We start from the raw sequence: 22795 nt of genomic DNA on the forward strand, positions 1-22795 counted from the left end.
ACCAAAATGCAGACAAAAGTCAGAGATGATTTTTTTCTGCAATTCCATTTTAAGAACCAGTGTTCTAGGACATATTTTATTCAAGAGGTTTTAAAAATCATAAAGTAGATGCAAAAGTATTAGAAAAAATAAAAGCAATAATTTTAAATATGCCTCTGAAAAATTTGAAAGCAGTGCACCACGCTTCTCTTTGTGAATTGCCAATCACAAGAACCGTTAACAGCAACTAAATCTTCAAATTTAAAAGGTAAAGAATAGGTTAGTCATTGCCTTGGTTATTTACAACATAGGAAAAAAAGAAGGAAAACAAAATTACTTTTTGGTTATATTATCAACATCATCAATACTGAAATTCATATGAAAGTGAACCTCTTTTGAAGTAGACATTGTTAGCATTCACCAGTCTAATCATTCTAAAGGGTACACAAAGGAATGCACTCTCTGTTCCTTGAAATTTGATAACACCATTTGAATAGTTCTAGAATAAAATATTAGAGAAGTGATGTATATCATCACCGGCCTGAAGAATTTAACTGATGGTTTGAGTCATTCATCCTCTGTTACAATAAATTCTGGGTTAGCTTTTCTTTGAAGATGGCCAACCAACAATTTCTCTCTTCCTTGTATGCACATGCCAGTCCTCTCATCCAGAGATGGACTCTATATTTTCCTTTTCCCTTGAATTTGGATGACCTTGTAACTTTCATTCCTAGTAAAACATAGTGAAAGTGACCCTGTGACAGTTTCAGGCCTAGTCTAGAAGACCCCTGGGTGTTTACTCTATTGCTGTCTTTTAAGACAGATGCCATCTAAAGAGATTCAAGCCAGAATATATGATATTGAGAGATCGTGGACAGAGAGAGGGTTAGATTCAGTCCTCTAGTCATTCTTGCACCACACATGTGAGACCATCTTGGACTTTCCAACCCAAGCAGCTGCTAACTGAATGTAGCAGCATGAGTGAACCAAGGCAAGACCATAGGAAAAACTGCCTCGTCAACTGAAAAGGTCATGAGATAGAGTAAAGCTTTGAATTTTTTTTAAAGCCACTAAGTTTGGGGATGGTTTGTTGTGAGGTAACCTATAATCAAAATAAACCTTGAAAATGCATGTTGATATCTGACCATCAGAAAATGATGGATCTGTTGTCAACCTAGTTCTTAAGAACAACCTCACGTTGCAAGACCCCTCCTTAGCCCCTCATCCCTCTCAAACCATTCAATAATAAATGAAACTTTGCTTTTTTAATCCACTTAAATTTGGGGTGGGTTTGCATCAGAATCATCTGGAGCACTTGGTAAAACACAGATTACATGAAGACTCAACTAGGGAAGGACGCTTCCAATATGTCCTCACATAATCACTCGAAAGGCCATTGGCAGAATTCAGCTTCTTATGGGCTGTCAGTTGAAGGTTTCCAAGTTTCTTGCCAGGTGGAATAGAGAAAGAGCCAGAAAGAGAATCCAAACAAAATGAAAGACACAGACTTTTAAAATCGAATCTTGGAAATGTCCCTCATCACATTTGCCAAATATTTTTCATCATAAGAAAGTTAGTAGGTCCAGCCACACATGGGGAAGGGACTTACAAGGGCATGAATACCAGGAATTGGGGGAAATTGTGAGTCATTTCAGAAACTGACTACCACCAGGAGGTTGAGAATTTGGCAAAATATGTTAAGATACACATATAAAAATAATATAAAATAAACAATAGAAAAATGCTATGAATTTTTAAAAGGAGCAATTGTGTTCTTGTTGTATTAAGATGAAGTTTTAGACCATTAGCAGAAAGGGGACTCATTTTAAGAAATAGGTTTAAGTATTAACAATAAAGAAAATTCAACTTTTCACACAGTCTGTGACTGTTTTGTTTTTAATCTATACCTGTATGTCTATAAGGATATGCATATATTTAACACTACTCTTAGCCTATGAATACACACTTATGTACCTTGCCCTTTTTAATGATTTGAACTGTTTTTCAAAAGATGTTGATCCTTTGAGTAAATTTCCTTTTGGAATGTATGCCCATCGTTCTTTTAATATCTGTTCCTTATTTGAAAGTGCCATAAATAAACTAAGTCCATATTGGTAGACAGTTGTTTTCAGTTGTCATTAATCTATATGCTTTTTTTTTGCCCAAAACAAGTATATTACTAACATAAATACCTAAAAGTGGAAAAGCTTGGAAAAACATAAAGTGCGTTTTTCATTTTGAAAGATATTGCTGAATGTCCTGCAAGGATGTTTTACCCAATTTTCCATATAATTCAATAATGTATAGGAGAGCTGTTCAAACCTTTGTCAGCACTGTGAATATTATAGATATTTTGTACTTGACAAAACTGATTGCCAAAGACTAGCTTCCCATTGAAGTTTAATATGTATCTCTTTTATTTTAAGTGTGCTAGGTCATATTTCAACAGGGTTTAAGTCTTTATGCAACTTTTTTGCAAACTATTTCCTTTGCTGCTTTTTTTTCTCCTGGATTGTTGATCTTTTTGATTTCTAAGAATCCTTTAGAACAGTTTATCAGAATTAGATATTGCTCTCTTCCCAGTTTGTATCTTGTTTTATGCTGTATCTAAGTTCAGTTGCAAAGCAGAAATGTTTAAATTACAGGCATTTCAATAGTTCAATATAGCATCGTTACCACTGAATACTTGATCTCCAAATTGCAACTCTGATAAAGCAGTGTGGTAGATAAGGAGATGTACTTCCCACATCTCCTTTAATGAAGGACTTGGCTGTCCACGTAAATGTGGGTGGTATGGTCAGCAGGCAGCCTCCAGCTGTCTGTCAGCTTACTCTCTCAGATTCTGTCTCAGTTTCAAAGAGCCACCTTGTCTGAAGTCATTCTTCTTCCCATAACAGCTCATAACCAGTACTAGTCCATTTCTCTTTATACAGCATAAGTCTGACAGTCTCCAAGCTACCTGCTGGGTAGACTGAGGATTTGTCAGGCTCACCTTCAATTTGACTTCTTCCTCTGATCAACCCTACATCCTGTACCTTGAAGAGGTGTAAAGTTTGCACTCCAAACTTTGTCTCAATGTCTGCTTCTCAAGTACTCAACTTGTAATAGATGGTCAGTTCTTAACCACAACAGCTAAGGATGCAAAGCCCAGCAGTGATTTAATAAGCTGCCTACTTCTTTTGTTTAAGCTACCCAGTTTGTGGTACTTTATTAAGGCAGCTCTAGCAAACTAATACAACTACCAATTATCCTGATGTAGATTTCTTTATCTACTGTCTTCCCTCTCCTTCTTCCCGCCCATCTATCCCTCCCTCCCTCCCTTCCTTCCTTCCTTTCTTCCTTCCTTCTTTCCATCCATCCGTCCATCTGTCATTTGTTTGGAATTTAGTATATACTTACTTTGTTCAAAAGTGCATACCATTGGTTAATTCTGGACAAAGTTATTAACCATTTGTTATCATGGTTTCCTCTATTATATCATTCTTGACTCCAGTTAGAAGTATGGATTCTACTTCTCCCTCTAGCCTCTATTTCTTAAGTTCCTTTTTCATATTTTCTAGCTTTTAATCCTCTGTGTGCAACATTCTATGTAATGTCTTTAGATCTGTTTTCCAACTTTAAAATTTTGCTCTTCCTTGCCTAACTTTTTAAATTTTAGAGTAAATGTATTTCATTTTAGAGTATCAGTTTTGTCTTTTTATATCTGTCTAGTTAGTTTATTTTAGGCATTTTTTTTTTGCATGTTGAATTCTCCTGTTCATATCTTTAAACACTGTTAAACAGTACAGACTCATTTTTTATTTATCTGATGTATTCTGTGCACTTCTGCAAGGACAGCAAATTTGTGATTATTTGATCTCTTTGTTCTCTTTAACATGTACGGTCTTCTCTATAAACATTGTAACATTTTGTTCTTTTCTACTTGCTTAATGAAAAGCAAGGTAAAGAGAAAATGTTAGAATGAACATGTGGGAGGGGTGTAGGTGCAGAGAAGGCAGATTTTAGGAAGGAAGAGGCCATGTTTAGAATCTTAAAATGTGCTAAACACAAGAAGACCTGATATTACATATGATGATGGAAGGTACATATGGTGTTTTCTTGCCACCTCCCTCAAAAAAGAAATGCAACCTGAATTTGTTCAAAAGTTTTGATATAACCTTTAATTTACAACTATAGCTATGCCAGGAGTATTCACCCAACAAAATTGTAAATCTCTGAATATTCAGGTTTCTCCAGCAAAATATGTACAAGGAGGTTAAAATAGAAAGACAGAAAGAAACAAAAAAAGGAACATATGAACTAAAAGAAACTTCGGACACCTTTCAACCAAAGAAAATGAAAGGGTTGTATTTGGATGTTGATTCAAATGCATTGTAATTCATATTTATCTGATGCAAATTAGCATACTTACTGGATATTTGATTATACTAAATAATTATTTAAAATATGATAAAAATAGACCTTATTCTTTTTTTATGGTTCATGGTAAAATTATATCTGGCTAACTCTTCTATAATATTGAAGGGGTAGATGGAAAAGGATATTGATCTCAACTTCTTCCATGAACTGGTAATTGTTAAAACTCTCCCTTGGGTATATATTAGAAATACTTCAAAAAACAGAGTGAATCATGAAAGTAAATAACAAAAATAAAGTGAAAAAGAAAAGTAATGTATTTATTTTGAATGAGTGTAATACTGTCTTCTCATATGTTTAATGATTTTTGAAGGATGAGAATCTGGCATTTAAATGTAGATTATTTCATGTTAGTTTTGTCTTTCCTCCCCCCACACTGCCCCCCATTTTATGTTCAATGATGGGAAATCATGACCTTCTGTTGGGAAACTTAGGGACATAAAAATTGCCAGTTATAAAAATATATTATTAAATAACAGCTCTGAGTCCTTTCTGTTTTACTATGTGTTCTCTACTTGAGAAAAGGAGCCTTGAACTTAGAACTTGGATTTATCACCACTTTTCTCAGCACATGAATAGTTTAAATCATTTAACATCTCTGAAGCTATTTCCTCACCTGTAGAATAGAGATAACAATACTAGCTGTCTGCATCTTACAAGATTGCCTTCAGGTATGAACAGGAGCATATTTAAAATATATTTTATATTTTGCAGTGGATAAAATGCTATCAAGTTACAATTATGTCTAGCATAGAAAAGTATTCATGTGGTACAAACAGTATAGTTCCTGTGGAATAAATGAAACAGAATCCATGACTAACCAAAATTAGATGAAATTATTGACTGGAAAAACAGACATATGGAAAACAGGATCTAATGGAAATATAATGCCTCTTTTCAATTGAAAGATTTATTTTTGATTTGTGAAATAGAACTGATACTGACTCACCTGAAATTTATTTATAGAACTAAAAAATTATAACTTTTAAAGAAAAATAAAAATTTTAATATATAAAAATAAAGCTAAATTTAAATTAATATTAAACTTCTCTAATATTTATTTAAATTATATTAGAACACAGTTTCGATTAAAAATAACTTTTAAATTATTTTTAAAACATAATAAATATTGTAACTGTGACCAAAGATTATTTTCTTAATTTACAAATAGTTGCTCATAGTGTTTCCCACAATATACAACTACAATTGGGGCAGTAAAATACAAACCCACATTTCAACCAGAATGCAGCACATATAGCTAAATCATTAATAAAACAAGTTATTCAGTAAAGCAAACATAATATGAAAAATATAATCTCTTCAGAATTTTTGTAGGGCATGATTTTCTACTTTACTAGTTCTTTAGTTTAGCATATATATATTTGCCACAGAGTTTGGAATGAAAAGATGACCTATAATTTAACAATATCTAATTTAGATATTTTAAGCAATCATTTAAAATTAAAAATTTCATGCTATCATTACAATATTTTTCTGAAATAATCAGGCTTTTAAAATATATAGTTGGTAAATCTGAATCTACAGCAGTTTCATAAAGGAAACTTTTAAAAATAAATATTATTAAAAAAAACTATAGCACACGAGAAAAAAAAAAAGGAAAGAAAAAAAAGGAGTGACTGGAGATCCCAAATAAATTCCTTTCCCACCAAAAAAAAAAAAAAAAAATATATATATATATATATATAAAAGTTACTGTAGAAGACTATAAAATTGTCACAGTATATCAGATTTTAAGCTGTAATATAAGGATAGTATTGTCATTTATTCTCATAAATATGAGGTAGAATTTCCAATTTGTATATAGATAATTTAGATGTCTTGTAACTTAGACGAGCATGTGTAAAACTGCAAATTATTAAATATTTGTCAAAGATTTTCCAACCAAAGTATGTGGTGATTTTTTTCATTCATACACTCATAGAATTAAACAGTCTTCACCTACCATTATAATTCATCAATGTGGGGATTCCATACTATTTCTTATCCATAGTTAATTAAGCTGGGTGAGTTTTCTCATTTGGGAAGTTGCCAGTGTTTTAAGAACCTTTATTTTGATTTGACTTTCTTTTCCAACCAATTATGAAATAAAAGCAAAAAGGCAGATTACAAATATTTTTTTCTATATCATCTCTTTACCAGAAGTACTCCAGTTTGTCATTGTAAAAGAAAAGGGGCAGGGGAGTTTGATTTAAGCATTGGACAGATAATGTAACCTTCATGGATTTTCACCACTGAGAGATTTAAGCAATTGTGAACATGCATTCTTCAGAAAGCTAAAAAGCAATTTTGTCTGAATAAAACATCAGTGCGTGTCTTGTGCTGCCCATGCTTAGTAAAATCGTCTTTTCTTTGATTCTGCCCATATCCCACAATTCTACTAGCAAGGTATCTCCATTCTGTAGTTCCTGTGACAGGTTCTAGCTTTGTTAAGCACATTTATCCTAGTGTGCTCCAGCCTACAATTAAGAAACAGAGTAGAATATGTCAGAGGAAAAAATCATAACCAAACTCTTCTTTTAACAGATAATTAGGGCAAAACATGACTAGATCCAAGGTTTCTCGACATCCTGTAGTGAATTAGAATGTTTTTAAATGTCAGAGGTTCACTCAAATGTTTTCCCAATTACACTGTTTTTCAATACACCTTCACTAATACTCCTTAATGAGATCTGGAGAGCTATTTGAAGATCATCATTAATACAGTAAAATTAAAGGAGGAAAAAAATTGAAGCTTTGTATATACCTTTTATTTTATCTACTATCTCTCATTGCTTTTGAGGGAACAGCCCTATCATTATTAGGTCTATGCTTCTGAGTACAAGAAAATATTTCTGTTCATTACCTGGATGTGGTCCTTTAATGAGTACTAAATATTCTGCTTTGGAACAAATGGAAAATCCTGAAAATATTACCTTATTGATATTTGAAATCAGCAATGCCAATACTAATAACAATGGTATTTTGTTAATAGGTTAATTAAACAAAAATATAAACAAATCAAAGTAATCTTAACTTAAAATGAAGAATATTTGTACTTCATGTGTATTTAACAACTTCAGGCTATGTACCTTTTGCATATAACAAGTCAATTACTTGATGATTTGAATATATCACCTTTCAGATCAACAAAAACAACTAAATGATTAAATGTATAAAACTTTACTTCATATGGGAACTTGTGTTTGAAAACATTTTCTAGGGTTTTGTTTTATCATAGGTTTTGTAAGTAAGAGAATTAATGTATTTTTACAGAAATTGTTCAGAGAACATAAATTCATCTAAATTATATATAGCAGACTAAGCTTGCGGATCTTTTTGCAAGAATATTAAATGGTATTTGTTTATAATTTTATCATGCTATCATGAAAATATAGCTTTATTCTGTCCAAGCCTTCAAAATAGCATAAAAAAATCTTAAAAGATATTTTAAAATTTATTTTAAATATTTAAGTAAAATAAGCATAGAAAGAGAAATAAAATTTCTCAAATTTCCACCATTACATTACAAAAATATACACGTTTGAAGGAAAATGGGTGGTGCTTAAAAATAAAAAATGATTCTAAATATCAGATAAACGACTTGACATATTTAAAAGAAAACTTTTCTGAAAGCAATGAGGCTTAAGTCAATGATAAAATGCAAATTATAAATTCTTGTAGATACTGGTTGCAGAATAAAATACATTAGTGATTAAATATTTTATTCCACTCATATTTAAAAAAGGACTATTCAGAAATTCAATAATTACAGAGAAATGAAAGAAAAAATGAATAACATACAAAAATATTTCCACCTGAAACATATTAAATGATAAGTATTTAACACATATATTCCAAACAGGCAAGGAAGTTCTAGCCTGCTTATTTTCTTGAAGAGGAAGCCAATAGTGTAATGAGGACTGATGATAGAATTTCCAAATATAATCATGTTTTACTCACAGTTACATCTTAAAAATATGTTGCTATAATTTTACATAAAAGCAAATATATATTGCTTCAAGGTTTAATAAAGTTTGTCAGACTACACAAATCCAATTCTATAACATGTCAAAAAGTATGGATAACAGCTTTAAAAATCTGTAAATTAGTGTGTGACAAAAGCTAAACATACAACTCTTGAAATCTAGAAAGTATTCATTAATAATTATTGAAAGGGGCTTCCCTGGTGGCGCAGTGGTTGAGAGTCTGCCTGCCAATGCAGGGGACATGGGTTCGAGCCCTGGTCTGGGAAGATCCCACATGCTGCGGAGCAATTGGGCCCGTGAGCCACAACTACTGAGCCTGCGTGTCTGGAGCCTGTGCTCCGCAACAAGAGAGGCCACGATGGTGAGAGGCCCGCGCACCGCGATGAAGAGTGGCCCCCGCTTGCCGCAACTGGGGAGGGCCCTCGCACAGAAACGAAGACCCAACACAGCCAAAAATAAATAAATAAATTTTTAAAAAAATTATTGAAAGAATAAAATAACATTATACATACCATCTACCTTATGTAAATGATATATTTGCCTAAGATAACATGTATAAATATATATTGTGTGTTCATGTATAAATAATTGTTTTCTCTTTGTAAATGTCACATGCATTTATATGATACTTATGATAATATTCATTGTTTAATTTTGGGAAGGCAGTTTATTAAGTATTTATGTACAAAATCTAATTGAATATTCATACTATAAGCCTACTCTCATTTCATAGACACAAAAGTAAAATATTTCAGTTCCCTAAGATCACATCAATAATAACTGTCAGTGATAGGATTTTTATCCAAGTCCTGCTATGTCACTTTACCATAACATGAAGACCTATGTCTCACAAATTATTGGTATTAATTTTTTTTTTTTTTTTGGCTGTGTTGGGTCTTCGTTGCTGCGCACAGGCTTTCTCTTGTTGTGGCGAGTGGGGGCTACTCTTCGTTGCAGTGTGTGGGCTTCTCATTGCCGTGGCTTCTCTTTTTGTTGAGCACAGGCTCTAGGCACACGGGCTTCAGTAGTTGTGGCATGCAGCCTCAGTAGTTGTGGCTCGTGGGCTCTAGAGCACAGGCTCACTAGTTGTGGCACACTGGCTTAGTTGCTCCGCAGCATGTGGGATTTTCCCGGAACAGAGCTCGAACCCGTGTTCCCTGCATTGGCAGGCGGATTCTTACCACTGAGCCACTAGTGAAGCCCTATTGGTATTAATTTTTTTTGCTGATTCTCATCGGCAACAAGATGATTATTTAAAAAATGTGAAAAGGATAGCTAAGAAATAGTGTTTCAATTGCATTATTTTGTTTATTTCTGAGCTGGAAGTTTTATTCAAATTGTTTATAAAATTTGCACACACACACAGCAACCTTTAAGAGTTCAAGAAGTCATTAATTTTTGTGTAACATTTAACCAAACCACCAAAAACTTATAAGAAAGGTTAAATAATAACAACTCATGGTTATTAAGTAAGCAGCTAGTAAGCATAAAATATGTATTTAATGATTGAGAAGCAAATGAATACAGTAATATTTTAAAAGTTTACTTCATTAGTTGTGTCCCATTTTGCTGTTAATGCCCAGTTACTGGACAGCATTCAGTATTGCCAGTAACAATGATTTCTTTATTTACTAATTAATAAACTTTAACAAAATTGTGCTCCTTTTTCCTGTACTGGCCATGCCAGTCTGCATCCTCACCATTAATGCACAATGAATGAACCCTTTTCTCCAAATCCCACCAACACCTGAGAATAAAATGTTCCATACCTCCCACAAATACTTGGTATAATACTTTGCCTGGCAAAGTATTTAGAGTTAAAATTTTAAATAGACAATAAAGAAGTAATCAGGTAGGTTAGTAGATACTTAGATGATAGGTAGATAATTGACATAGATATCTAGAAATATAAATATAGAAATATAAAAACATAGGTAAATAAAAATATAAATAAGTAGATGATAGTTAGATACAGATAGACACAGACACCTACATATACACATTCTTACATCTTATAAAGCTCCTATTCCAATTTTTAAAACAATTTTATTGAGACTTGATTCACTTGCCATATAATTCACCCATGGACTGAGGAACTAAATAAACATTTTTCCAAAGAAGACATACAGATGTCCAATAGGTACATAAAAATGATGCTTGGCATCACTAATCATCAGGGAAATGTAAATCTAACCCACAGTGAGATATTACCTCACACCTTTTAATTTGGCTGTCATCAAAAAGACAAGAGATAAGTGTTGGGAAAGATGTGTAGAAAGGGAAATCTTGCGCACCTTTTTTTGGAAATGTATATTGGTGCAGCCACTATGGAAAAGAGTATGGAGGATTCTCAAAAAATTAAAAATAGAACTACCATATAATCCAGCAATTCCACTTCTGGGAATATATCCAAAGGAAATGAAAATACTAACTAGAAAAGATATCTGCACCCACATGTTCATTGCAGCATTAATTTACAATAGCCAAGATATGGAAACAACCTATGTGTCTATCAATGGATGAAGGGAAAAAGAAGATGTGATCTATATCTATATCCATATATATATCTATATCTATATGCATATATCTATATGAGAAAGAAGGAAATCCTGCCATTTGCAACAGCATGGATGGACTGGAAGACATTATGCTAAGTGAGGTATGTCAAACAGAAAAAGACGAATACTGTATGATATAACTTAAAATTGAAATCTAAAAAAGTCGAAGTTGTAAAACCGAAGAGTACAATGATTGTTGCCAGGGGTTGGGGTGTAGGGGAGTTGGAGAGATGTTGGTCAAAAGGGACAAACTTGCAATTAGAAGATTAATAAGTTTGGGGATAATGCACAACAGTGTGATCATAGTTAACCATACTATATTATACACTTGAAAGTTACTAAGAGACTGCTGTAGATCTTAAATATTCTCACCACAAAAAAAAAAAAAAATGATGTGAGGTGTTAGCTAATGCTATGGTGGTAATCAAATTTCAATATGTAAGTGTATCAAATCAAGACATTGTATACCTTAAACTTATACAATAGTATATGTCAGTTATATCTCAATTAAAAAAAGAGTATGAGTCATAGTTTTCATTATATTAACAGCTACGTGTAATTACCATCATAATCAGTTTTAGAATATTTCTATTACCTCAAAAAAATAACTTTAGCCATTATTTTTAGCCATCACTCTCTCAACCCCTTCCACCTAGTCTTAAGCAACCATTAAACTACTTTCTCTACAGTGATATCCCAATTCTGGACTTTGGAGATAACAGAATTATATAGTATGTGGAATTTTGTAACTGGCTTTTTTCACTTAGAAATAATGTTTTCAAGTTTCATTCATGTTGTAGAATGTCTCAGAACTTAATTCTCTCTTTAAAAAAAAAAGTTTATTTACTAGAGTAGTTTCAGGTTAACAGCCAAATTAAGAGAAAGGTATAGAAATTTCCTGTATATCCTTTTCCCCCATGCATGCATAGATCCCTTCATTGCCTTCATCCCCCAAGAAAGCACTACATGAGCTATAGTTGGTGAACTTACACTGACACGTCATAATCACGTGAAGTCCATAGTTTGCCTTAGTTGTTTCTCTCTTAGTGCTGTGTATTCTGTGAGTTTGGAAAAATCTGTAATGGCATAGAGCCAGCATTATAGTATCATACAGAGTATTTTCATTACCCTGAAAATCCTCTGTGCTTTGCCTATTCATCCCTCTCCCCATCCTCCAAACTTCTTTGTACTGTTTACATAGTTTTGCCTTTCCCAGAATGTCATATAGTTATAATCATACAGTAAGTAGCCTTTTCAATTTTTTTTTTTTTTTTACTTAGTAATGTGCATTTAAGGATTCTCCATGTCTTTTCATTCTTGATAACTCATTTGTTTTTAGTGCAGCATAATATTCCATTGTATGGATGTACCACAGTTTATTTACCCATTCACATATGAAGGGACATCATGATTGTTTTGGCAATTATAAATAAAATGGCTATAAACATTCTTGTACAAGTTTGTGCAGGGACATGTGTTTTCAGCTACTTTAGGTAAATTATAAGGAGCATGATTGCTGGATCATATACTAAGAGTATGTTTAGTTTTGTAAGAAACCACCAAAATATCTTCCAAAGTGGCTGTACCACTTTGCATTTCTACCAGCAATGAATGAGAGTCCTGTTGCTCCACATCACATCATTGTAAGCATTTGATGCTGTCAGTGTTACAGATTTCAGCTATTCTACTATGTGTGTGATGGTTCTCATAGTTGTTTTAAGTTTACATTTGCTTATTTGTCATCTGTATATCTTCTTTGGTGAGGTGTCATTTAAGGTTTTAACCAATTTTTTTTATCAGGTTGTTTTCTTACTGCTGAGTTTTAAGAGTATTCTGTATATTTTAAATAACATTTCTTTATCACATGAGTCTTGCAAATATTTTCTTCCAGTCTGTGGCTTGTCTTCTCATTCTCTTAACATTGTCTCTCACAGACCAGAAGTTTTTAATTTTAATACAGTCCAGCTAATCAACTTTTTCTTTCATGAATTGTGCTTTCATGGTGTATCTAAAAATTACTGTGATATCTAAGATCATCTAGTTTTTCTCCTATGTTATCTTCTAGGAGGTTTATAGTTTTGAGTTTTATAATTAGGTCTATGATCCATTTTGAGTTAACTTTTGTAAAGGGTGTAGGATCTACATTTGAATACATTTTTTTGGCCCTTGGGTACCCACTTGCTTCAGCACCATTTATTGAAAAGACTTTTTTCTTCATTGTATTGCCTTTGCTCCATTGTCAAGAATCAGTTGTTTATATTTATTTTATTTTTTTATTATTTTTATTTATTTATTTTATTTGCTTGTTCTTTCAGGCAAATCTATTTATTTATTATTTTTGGCTATGTTGGGTCTTCGTTGCTGTGCAAGGGCTTTGTCTAGTTGTGGCGAGCGTGGGCTACTCTTCATTGCAGTGCATGGGATTCTCATTGCGGTGGCTTCTCTTGTTGTGGAGCATGGGCTCTAGGCACACGGGCTTCAGTAGTTGTGGTACACAGGCTCAGTAGTTGCAGAGCACAGGCTCTAGAGCACAGGCTCAGTAGTTGTGGCACACGGGCTTAGTTGCTCTGCAGCATGTGGGATCTTCCCGGATCAGGGCTTGAACCCATGTCCCCTGCACTGGCAGACAGATTCTTAACCACTGCACCACCAGGGAAGTCCCTCAGTTGATTATGTTTACGTGGGTGTATTTCTCTATTCTTTTCCATTGATGTCTTTATCTAGTCTTTTCCAATATCACTGTGTCTTCTTTTTTGCATTTTTTCAATTGAAGTACTCTTGATATACAATATTATATGACTTACAGATGTACAATATAGTGATTCACCATTTTTAAAGGTTATACTCCATTTATAGTTATTATAAAATACGAACTATATTCTTATAGCTTATTTTATTCATAATAGTCTGTAAGTCTTAATCCCCTACCCCTGTTGCCCCTCCCCCATCCCTTGTCCCACCTGTAACCAAGGTTTTTTCTTCTTATCTCTGAATCTGTTTTTTTTTAAAAAATAATCACTAGTTTGTTATTGTTTTCAGATTCCATATATAAGTGATATCATGCATAATTTGTCTTTCTCTGTCTGACATATTTCACTTAGCATAATAACCTCCAAGCCTATCCGTGTTGCTACAAATGGCAAAATTTCATTTTTTATGGCTGAGTACTATTCCACTGTATAAGTATATAAATACCACATCTTCTTTTTTTTTTTTAACATCTTTATTGGAGTACAATTGCTTTACAATGGTGTGTTAGTTTCTGTTTTATAACAAAGTGAATCAGCTATATGTATACATACATCCCCATATCTCCTCCCTCTTGCTTCTCCCTCCCACCCTCCCTATACCACCCCTCTAGGTGGACACAGAGCACCAAGCTGATCTCCCTGTGCTATGCAGCTGCTTCCCACTAGTTATCTATTTTACATTTGGTAGTGTATATATGTCCATAACACTCTCTCACTTTGTCCCAGCTTACCCTTCCCCCTCCCTGTGACCTCAAGTCCATTCTCTACATCTGCGTCTTTATTTCTGTCCTGCCCCTAGGTTCTTCAGAGCCATCATTTTTTTTTTTTCAATTCCATATATATGTGTTAGCATACGGTATTTATTTTTCTCTTTCTGACTTACTTCACTCTGTATGACAGTCTCTAGGTCCATCCACCTCGCTACAAATAACTCAATTTCATTTCTCTTTATGGCTGAGTAACATTGCATTATATACATGTGCCAGATCTTCTTTATCCATTCATCTGTCGATGGACACTTAGGTTGCTTCCATGTCCTGGCTATTGTAAATAGAGCTGCAATGAACACTGTGGTACATGACTCTTTTTGAATTATGGTTTTCTCAGGGTATAGGCCTAGTAGTGGGATTGCTGGGTCTTATGGTAGTTCTATTTTTAGGTTTTGAGGAACCTCCGTACTGTTCTCCATAGTGGCTGTATCAATTTACATTCCCACCAACAGTGCAAGAGGGTTCCCTTTTCTCCACACCCTCTCCAGCATTTACTGTTTGTAGATTTTTTTGTTGATGGCCATTCTGAACGGTGTGAGGTGATACCTCATTGTAGTTTTGACTTGCATTTCTCTAATGATTACTGATGTTGACCATCCTTTGATGTGTTTGTTGGCAATCTGTATATCTTCTTTCAAGAAATGTCTACTTAGGTCTTCTGCTCATTTAGAACCATCTTTTTTTCTTTTTTTTTTTTAGATTCCATATATATGTGTTAGCATACAGTATTTGTTTTTCTCTTTCTGACTTACTTCACTCCGTATGACAGACTGTAGGTCCATCCACCTCACTAAAAATAACTCAATTTCATTTCTTTTTATGGCTGAGTAATATTCTATTGTATATATGTGCCAGATCTTCTCTCTCCATTTATCTGTCGATGGACACTTAGGTTGCTTCCATGTCCTGGCTATTGTAAGTAGAGCTACAATGGACATTGTGGTACATGACTCTTTTTGAATTATGGTTTTCACAGGGTATAGGCCCAGTAGTGGGATAGCTGGGTCTTATGGTAGTTCTATTTTTAGTTTTTTGAGGAACCTCCATACTGATCTCCATAGTGGCTGTATCAATTTACATTCCCACCAACAGTTCAAAACGGTTCCCTTTTCTCCACACCCTCTCCAGAATTTACTGTTTGTAGATTTTATGATGATGGCCATTCTGAGCAGTGTGAGGTGATACAACATTGTAGTTTTGATTTGCATTTCTTTAATGATTAGTGATATTGAACATTCTTTCATGTGTCTGTTGGCAATCTGTACATCTTCTTTGCAGAAATGTCTATTTAGGTCTTCTGCCCATTTTTGGATTGGGTTGTTTGTTTTTTTGATATTGAGCTGCATGAGCTGCTTGTAAATCTTGGAGATTAATCCTTTGTCAGTTGCTTTGTTTGCAAATATTTTCTCCCATTCTGAGGATTGTCTTTTCGTCTTGTTTATGGTTTCCTTTGCTGTTCAAAACTTTTAAGTTTCATTAGGTCCCATTTGTTTATTTTTGTTTTTATTTCCCTTTCTCTAGGAGGTGGGTCAAAAACGATCTTGCTGTGATTTATGTCATAGAGTGCTCTCCCTATGTTTTCCTCTAAGAGTTTTATAGTGTCTCGCCTTATATTTAGGTCTTTAATCCATTTTGAGTTTATTTTTGTGTATGGTGTTAGGGAGTGTTCTAATTTCATACTTTCACATGTGGCTATCCAGTTTTCCCAGCACCACTTATTGAAGAGGCTGTCTTTTCTCCATTGTATGTTCTTTCCTCCTTTATCAAAAATAAGGTGACCATATGTGCATGGGTTTATCTCTGGGCTTTCTATCCTGTTCCATTGATCTATATTTCTGTTTTTGTGCCAGTACCATGCTGTCTTGATTACTGTAGCTTTGTAGTATAGTCTGAAGTTGGGGAACCTAATTCCTACAGCTCCATTTTTCTTTTTCAAGATTGCTTGGCTATTTGGGATCTTTTGTATTTCCATAGAAATTGTGAAATTTTTTGTTCTAGTTCTCTGAAAAATGCCAGTGGTAATTTGATAGGGATTGCACTGAATCTGTAGATTGCTTTGGGTAGTAGAGTCATTTTCACAATGTTGATTCTTCCAATCCAAGAACATGGTATATTTCTCCATCTGTTTATGTCATCTTTGAATTCTTTCATCAGTGTCTTATAGTTTTCTGCATACAGTTCTTTTGTCTCCTTAGGTAGGTTTATTCCTAGATATTTTATTCTTTTTGTTGCAGTGGTAAATGGTAGTGTTTCCTTAATTTCTCTTTCAGATTCTTCAACATTAGTGTATAGGAATGCAAGAGATTTCTGTGCATTAATTTTGTATCCTGCTACTTTACCAAATTCATTGATTAGCTCTAGTAGTTTTCCAGTAGTGTCTTTGGGATTCTCTATGTATGGTATCATGTCATCTGCAAACAGGGACAGCTTTACTTCTTCTTTTCCAATTTGGATTCCTTTTATTTCTTTTTCTTCTGATTGCTGTGGCTAAAACTTCCAAAACTATGATGAATAATAGTGGTGAGAGTGGGCAACCTTGTCTTGTTCCTGATCTTAGTGGAAATGGTTTCAGTTTTTCACCACTGAGAATGATGTTGGCTGTGGGTTTGTCATATTTGGCCTTTATTATGTTGAGGTAAGTTCCCTCTATGCCTACTTTCTGGAGAGTTTGTATCATAAATTGTTGTTGAATTTTGTCAAAAGCTTTCTCTGCATCTATTGAGATTATCATAAGGTTTTTCTCCTTCAATTTGTTAATATGGTGTATCACATTGATTGATTTGCATATACTGAAGAATCCTTGCATTCCTGGGATAAACCCCACTTGATCATGGTGTATGATCCTTTTAATGTGCTGTTGGATTCTGTTTGCTAATATTTTATTGAGGATTTTTGCATCTATGTTCAGCAGTGATATTGGCCTGTAGTTTTCTTTCTTTGTGACATCTTTTTCTAGTTTTGGTATGAGGGTGACTGTGGCCTCGTAGAATGAGTTTGGGAGTGTTCCTCCCTCTGCTATATTTTGGAGGAGTTTGAGAAAGAAAGTGTTAGCTTTTCTCTAAATGTTTGACAGAATTCGCCTGTGAAGCCATCTGGCCCTGGACTTTGTCTGTTGGAAGATTTATAATCACAGTCTCAATTTCAGTGCATGTGATTGGTCTGTTTATATTTTCTATTTCTTCCTGGTTCAGTCTCCGAAGGTTGTGCTTTTGTAAGAATTTGTCCATTTTTTCCAGGTTGTCCATTTTATTGGCATATAGTTGCTTGTAGTAATCTCTCATGATCCTTTGTATTTCTGCAGTGTCAGTGGTTACTTCTCCTTTTTCATTTCTAATTCTATTGATTTGAGTCTTCTCCCTTTTTTCTTGATGAGTCTGGCTAATGGTTTATCAATTTTGTTTATCTTCTCAAAGAACCAGCTTTTAGTTTCATTGATCTTTGCTATCGTTTGCTTCATTTCTTTTTCATTTATTTCTGATCTGATCTTTATGATTTCTTTCCTTCTACTCACTTTGGGGTTTTTTTGTTCTTCTTTCTCTAATTGCTTTAGGTGTAAGGTTAGGTTGTTTATTTGAGATGTTTCTTGTTTCTTGAGGTAGGATTGTATTGCTATAAGCTTTCCTCTTTAAACTGCTTTTACTACATCCCATAGGGTTTGGGTCGTCGTGTTTTCACTGTCATTTGTTTCTAGGTATTTTTTGATTTATCTTTGATTTATTTGGTGATCTCTTGGTTATTTAGTAGCATATTGTTTAGCCTCCATATTTTTGTATTTTTTATAAATTTTTTTTTCCTGTAACTGATATCTAGTCTCATAGTGTTGTGGTCAGAAAAGATCCTTGATATGATTTCAATTTTCTTAAATTTACCAAGGCTGGATTTGTGACCCAAGGTATGATCTATCCTGAAGAATGTTCCATGAGCACTTGAGAAGAAAGTGTATTCTGTTGTTTTTGGATGGAATGTCCCATAAATATCAATTAAGTCCATCTTGTTTAATGTATCATTTAAAACTTGTGTTTCCTTCATTATTTTCCTTTTGGATGATCTGTCCATTGGTGAAAGTGGGGTGTTAAAGTCCCCTACTATGATTGTGTTACTGTCAATTTCCCCTTTCATGGCTGTTAGCATTTGCCTTATGTACTGAGGTGCTCCTATGTTGGGTGCATAAATATTTACAATTGTTATATCTTCTTCTTGGATTGATCCCTTGATCATTATGTAGTTTCCTTCTTGGTCTCTTGTAATAGTCTTTATTCTAAAGCCTATTTTGTCTGATATGAGAAATGCTACTCCAGCTTTCTTTTGATTTCCATTTGCATGGAATATATTTTTCCATCCCCTCACTTTCAGTCTGTATGTGTCCCTAGGTCTGAAGTTGGTTTCTTGGAGACAGCATATGTACGAGTCTGTTGTTTGTATCCATTCAGCCAGTCTATGTCTTTTGGTGGGAGCATTTAATCCATTTACATTTAAGGTAATTATCAATATGTTTGTTCCTATTACCATTTTCTTAATTGTTTTGGGTTTTGTTATTGTAAGTCTTTTCCTTCTCTTGTGTTTCCTGCCTAGAGAAGTTCCCTTAGCATTTGTTGTAAAGGTGGTTTGGTGGTGCTGAATTCTCTTAACTTTTGTTTGTCTGTAAAGATTTTAATTTCTCTGTTGAAACTGAATGAGATCCTTGCTGGGTAGAGTAATCTTGGTTGTAGGTTTTACCCTTTCATCCCTTTAAATATGTCTTGCCATCCCTTCTGGCTTGCAGCGTTTCTGCGGAAAGATCAGCTGTTAACCTTATGGGGATTCCCTTGTAGGTTACTTGTTTTTCCCTTGCTGCTTTTTTCCCCTTGTTTTTCCCTTGCTGCTTTTAGTATTTTTTCTTTGTATTTAATTTTTTGTTAGCTTGATTAATAAGTGTCTTGCCGTGTTTCTCCTTGGATTTATCCTCTATGGGACTCACTGTGCTTCGTGGACTTGATTACCTATTTCCTTTCCCATGTTAGCGTAGGTTTCCACTATAATCTCTTCAAATATTTTCTCAGTCCCTTTCTTTCTCTCTTCCTCTTCTGGGACCCCTAAAATTTGAATGTTGGTGCATTTAATGTTGTCCCAGTGGTCTATGAGACTGTCCTCAATTCTTTTTATGCTTTTTTCTTTATTCTGCTCTGCAGTAGTTATTTCCACTATTTTATCTTCCAGGTCACTTATCCATTCTCCTGCTTCAGTTATTTTGCTATTTATTCCTTCTAGAGAATTTTTCATTTCATTTATCGTGTTGTTCATCATTGTTTGTTTGCTTTTTAGTTCTTCTAGGTCCTTGTTAAATGTTTCTTGTATTTTCTCCATTCTATTTCCAAGATTTTGGATCATCTTTACTATCATTACTCTGAATTCTTTTTCAGGTAGACCGCCTATTTCCTCTTCATTTGTTTGGTCTCTTGGGTTTTTACCTTGCTCCTTCATCTGCTGTGTATATTTCTGTCTTCTCATTTCACCTAACTTACTGTGTTTGAGGTCTCCTTTTCACAGGCTGCAGGTTCGTAGTTCCCGTTGTTTTTGGTGTCTGCCCCCAGTGGCTAAGATTGGTTCAGTGGGTTGTGTAGGCTTCCTGGTGGAGGGGACTAGTGCCTGTGTTGTGGTGCATGAGGCTGGATCTTATCTTTCTGTTGGGCAGGACTGTTTCCGGTGGTGTGTTTTGGGGTGTCTGTGAACTTCGTATGATTTTAGGCAGCCTCTTTGCTAACGGGTGGGTTTTGTGTTCCTGTCTTGCTAGTTGTTTGACATGAGGTTTCCAGCACTGTAACTTGCTTGTCATTGAGTGGAGCTGGGTCTTAACCTTGGGATGGAGATCTCTGGGAGAGCTTTCTCCATTTCATGTTACGTAGAGCCAGGAGGTCTTTTGTGGACCAATGCCCTGAACTCGGCTCTCCCACCTCAGAGGCACAGGCCTGACACCTGGCCCGAGCATCATGATCCTGTCAGCCACCCGGCTCAGATGAAAAGGTAGAAAATTTTAAAAAAAGAAAGAAAGAAAAAATAAAATAAAATAAAATAAAGTTGTTTAAATAAAAAATAATTATTAAAAATAAAAAAATTAAAAAGTAATTTAAAAAAAACGGAAGAAGGAAGGGAGTAACCAAACCAAAAAACAAATCCACCAATGATAATAAGCGCTAAAAGCTATACAAAAAAAAAAAAAAAACCAGACAGACAGAACCCTAGGAAAAATGGTAAAAGCAAAGCTATACAGACAAATTCACACAAAGAAACAAACATGTACACACTCACAAAAAGAGAAAAAGGGATAAAATATATATATTGTTGCTCCCAAAGTCCGCTGCCTCAATTTTGTGATGATTCATTGTCTATTCAGGTATTCCAAAGATGCAGGGAACATCAAGTTGATTGTGGAGATTTAATCCACTACTCCTGAGGCTGCTGGCAGAAATTTCCCTTTCTCTTCTTTGTTCACACAGCTCCTGGGGTTCAGCTTTGGATTTAGCCCTGCCTCTGCATGTAGGTCGTGTGAGGGCTTCTCTTCTTTGCTCAGACAGTACGGGGTTAAGGGAGCAGCTGATTAGGGGGTTCTGGCTCACTCAGGCCAGGGGGAGGGAGGCGTACGGAATGTGGGGCGAGCCTGCAGTGGCAGAGACTGTTGTGACGTTGCAACAGCCTGAGGCACACCGTGTGTTCTCCCTGGGAAGTTGTCCCTGGATCACTGGACCCTGGCAGTGGTGGGCTGCACAGTCTCCCGGGAGGGAAGGTGTGGATAGTGACCTGTGCTTGCACACAGGATTCTTGGTGGCTGTAGCAGCAACCTTAGCGTTTCATGCCCGTCTCTGGTGTCTGGGCTGATAGCCACAGCTTGCGCCCATCTCTGGAGCTCGTTTAGGTGGTGCTCTGCATCTCCTCTCCTTGCACACCCCGAAAGAATCGTCTCTTGCTTCTTAGTCAGGTCGACTTTTTACCAGACTCCCTCTGGGCTAGCTGTGTCACACTAGCCCCCTTCAGGCTGTGTTCACGCAGCCAACCCCAGTCCTCTCCGTAGGATCTGACCTCCGAAGCCTGAACCTCAGCTCCCCGCCCCCACCTGTCCCGGCAGGTGAGCAGACAATCCTCTCTGGCTGGTGAGTGCTGGTCGGCAGCGATCTTCTGTGCGGGAATCTCTCCGCTTTGCCTTCTGCACCCCTGTTGCTGCACTCTCCTCTGTGGCTCTGAAGCTTCCCCCCTGCCACCCCCCATCTCCGCCAGTGAAGGGGCTTCCTAGTGTGTGGAAACATTTCCTCCTTCACAGCTCCCTCCCAGTGGTGCAGTTCCCATCCCTATTTTTTTGTCTCTGTTTTTTCTTTTTTCTTTGCCCTGCCCAGGTACGTGGGGGAGTTTCTTGCCCTTTGGGAAGTCTAAGGTCTTCTGCCAGCATTCAGTAGGTGTTCTGTAGGAGTTGTTCCACATGTAGATGTATTTCTGATGTATTTGTGGGGAGGAAGGTGATCTCCACGTCTTACTCCTCTGCCATCATGAAGGTCTCCCTGAAATGTCAAACATTTTAGCAAACTGAGATATGCATACATTTACACATCTAAACTGTACAATATCACGTGGTAAAACACATAATATATTCATGTATAGTTAAAAGAAATTATTTGTTTAAATATCTTTTTATTTTACTGGAAAACTCTTAATCATCATAATTTTACTCATTTTTAAGTAAAGTTTAATGAGAGAAACCAGTGAAGTGAATGCTGTAAAACAAAATTTTGTACAATATTTTAGAAGAATTTTTCCAAGAAATTTACATTCCATGCATTTCCTTGCTTCTTTTTGAGAAATCTTAAAAATAAGCCACTGCATGCCAATTTAACTTTATGCAACAAATTCTCTGTATTTCAACAATAAGACATCCTTGGGTTTCATACTGAAGGTTCAGAAAGCAATTTTTATGAGACTATGCTAAGGCTATATACGAAGGTGGGAGCTATTTGAATATATTTCTAAAGATTAAAGAGGCACTTAGTAAACCCAGGCATGGTCTTCTTTTACATAAAATGTTATTTATAACATAGTATCATGAATTATTTACAAGCAGTGGAGTCTTTTGCAACAGGAGTAAACAGAATTGATGATGACCTTCAGTTCACTGTACAGCGGAGAAAGCAATTCTCTCATTAGGTTTACACTGGAGAATAAAAGAAGCCTTTGCCTCATGAAAAAAGTCACTGCTTGCTCTCTCAATCCCTTATTTCACCACAGAGTTGAAAATACAATTGTATTATATTTATCTTGCTTCCAAATATAATGAAAAAACAATTGCAAATGAATGTAAACCCAGCTTTCTTAAA

This window comes from Balaenoptera musculus, chromosome 3 (assembly GCF_009873245.2).
Source record: "Balaenoptera musculus isolate JJ_BM4_2016_0621 chromosome 3, mBalMus1.pri.v3, whole genome shotgun sequence".
NCBI lineage: Eukaryota > Metazoa > Chordata > Mammalia > Artiodactyla > Balaenopteridae > Balaenoptera > Balaenoptera musculus.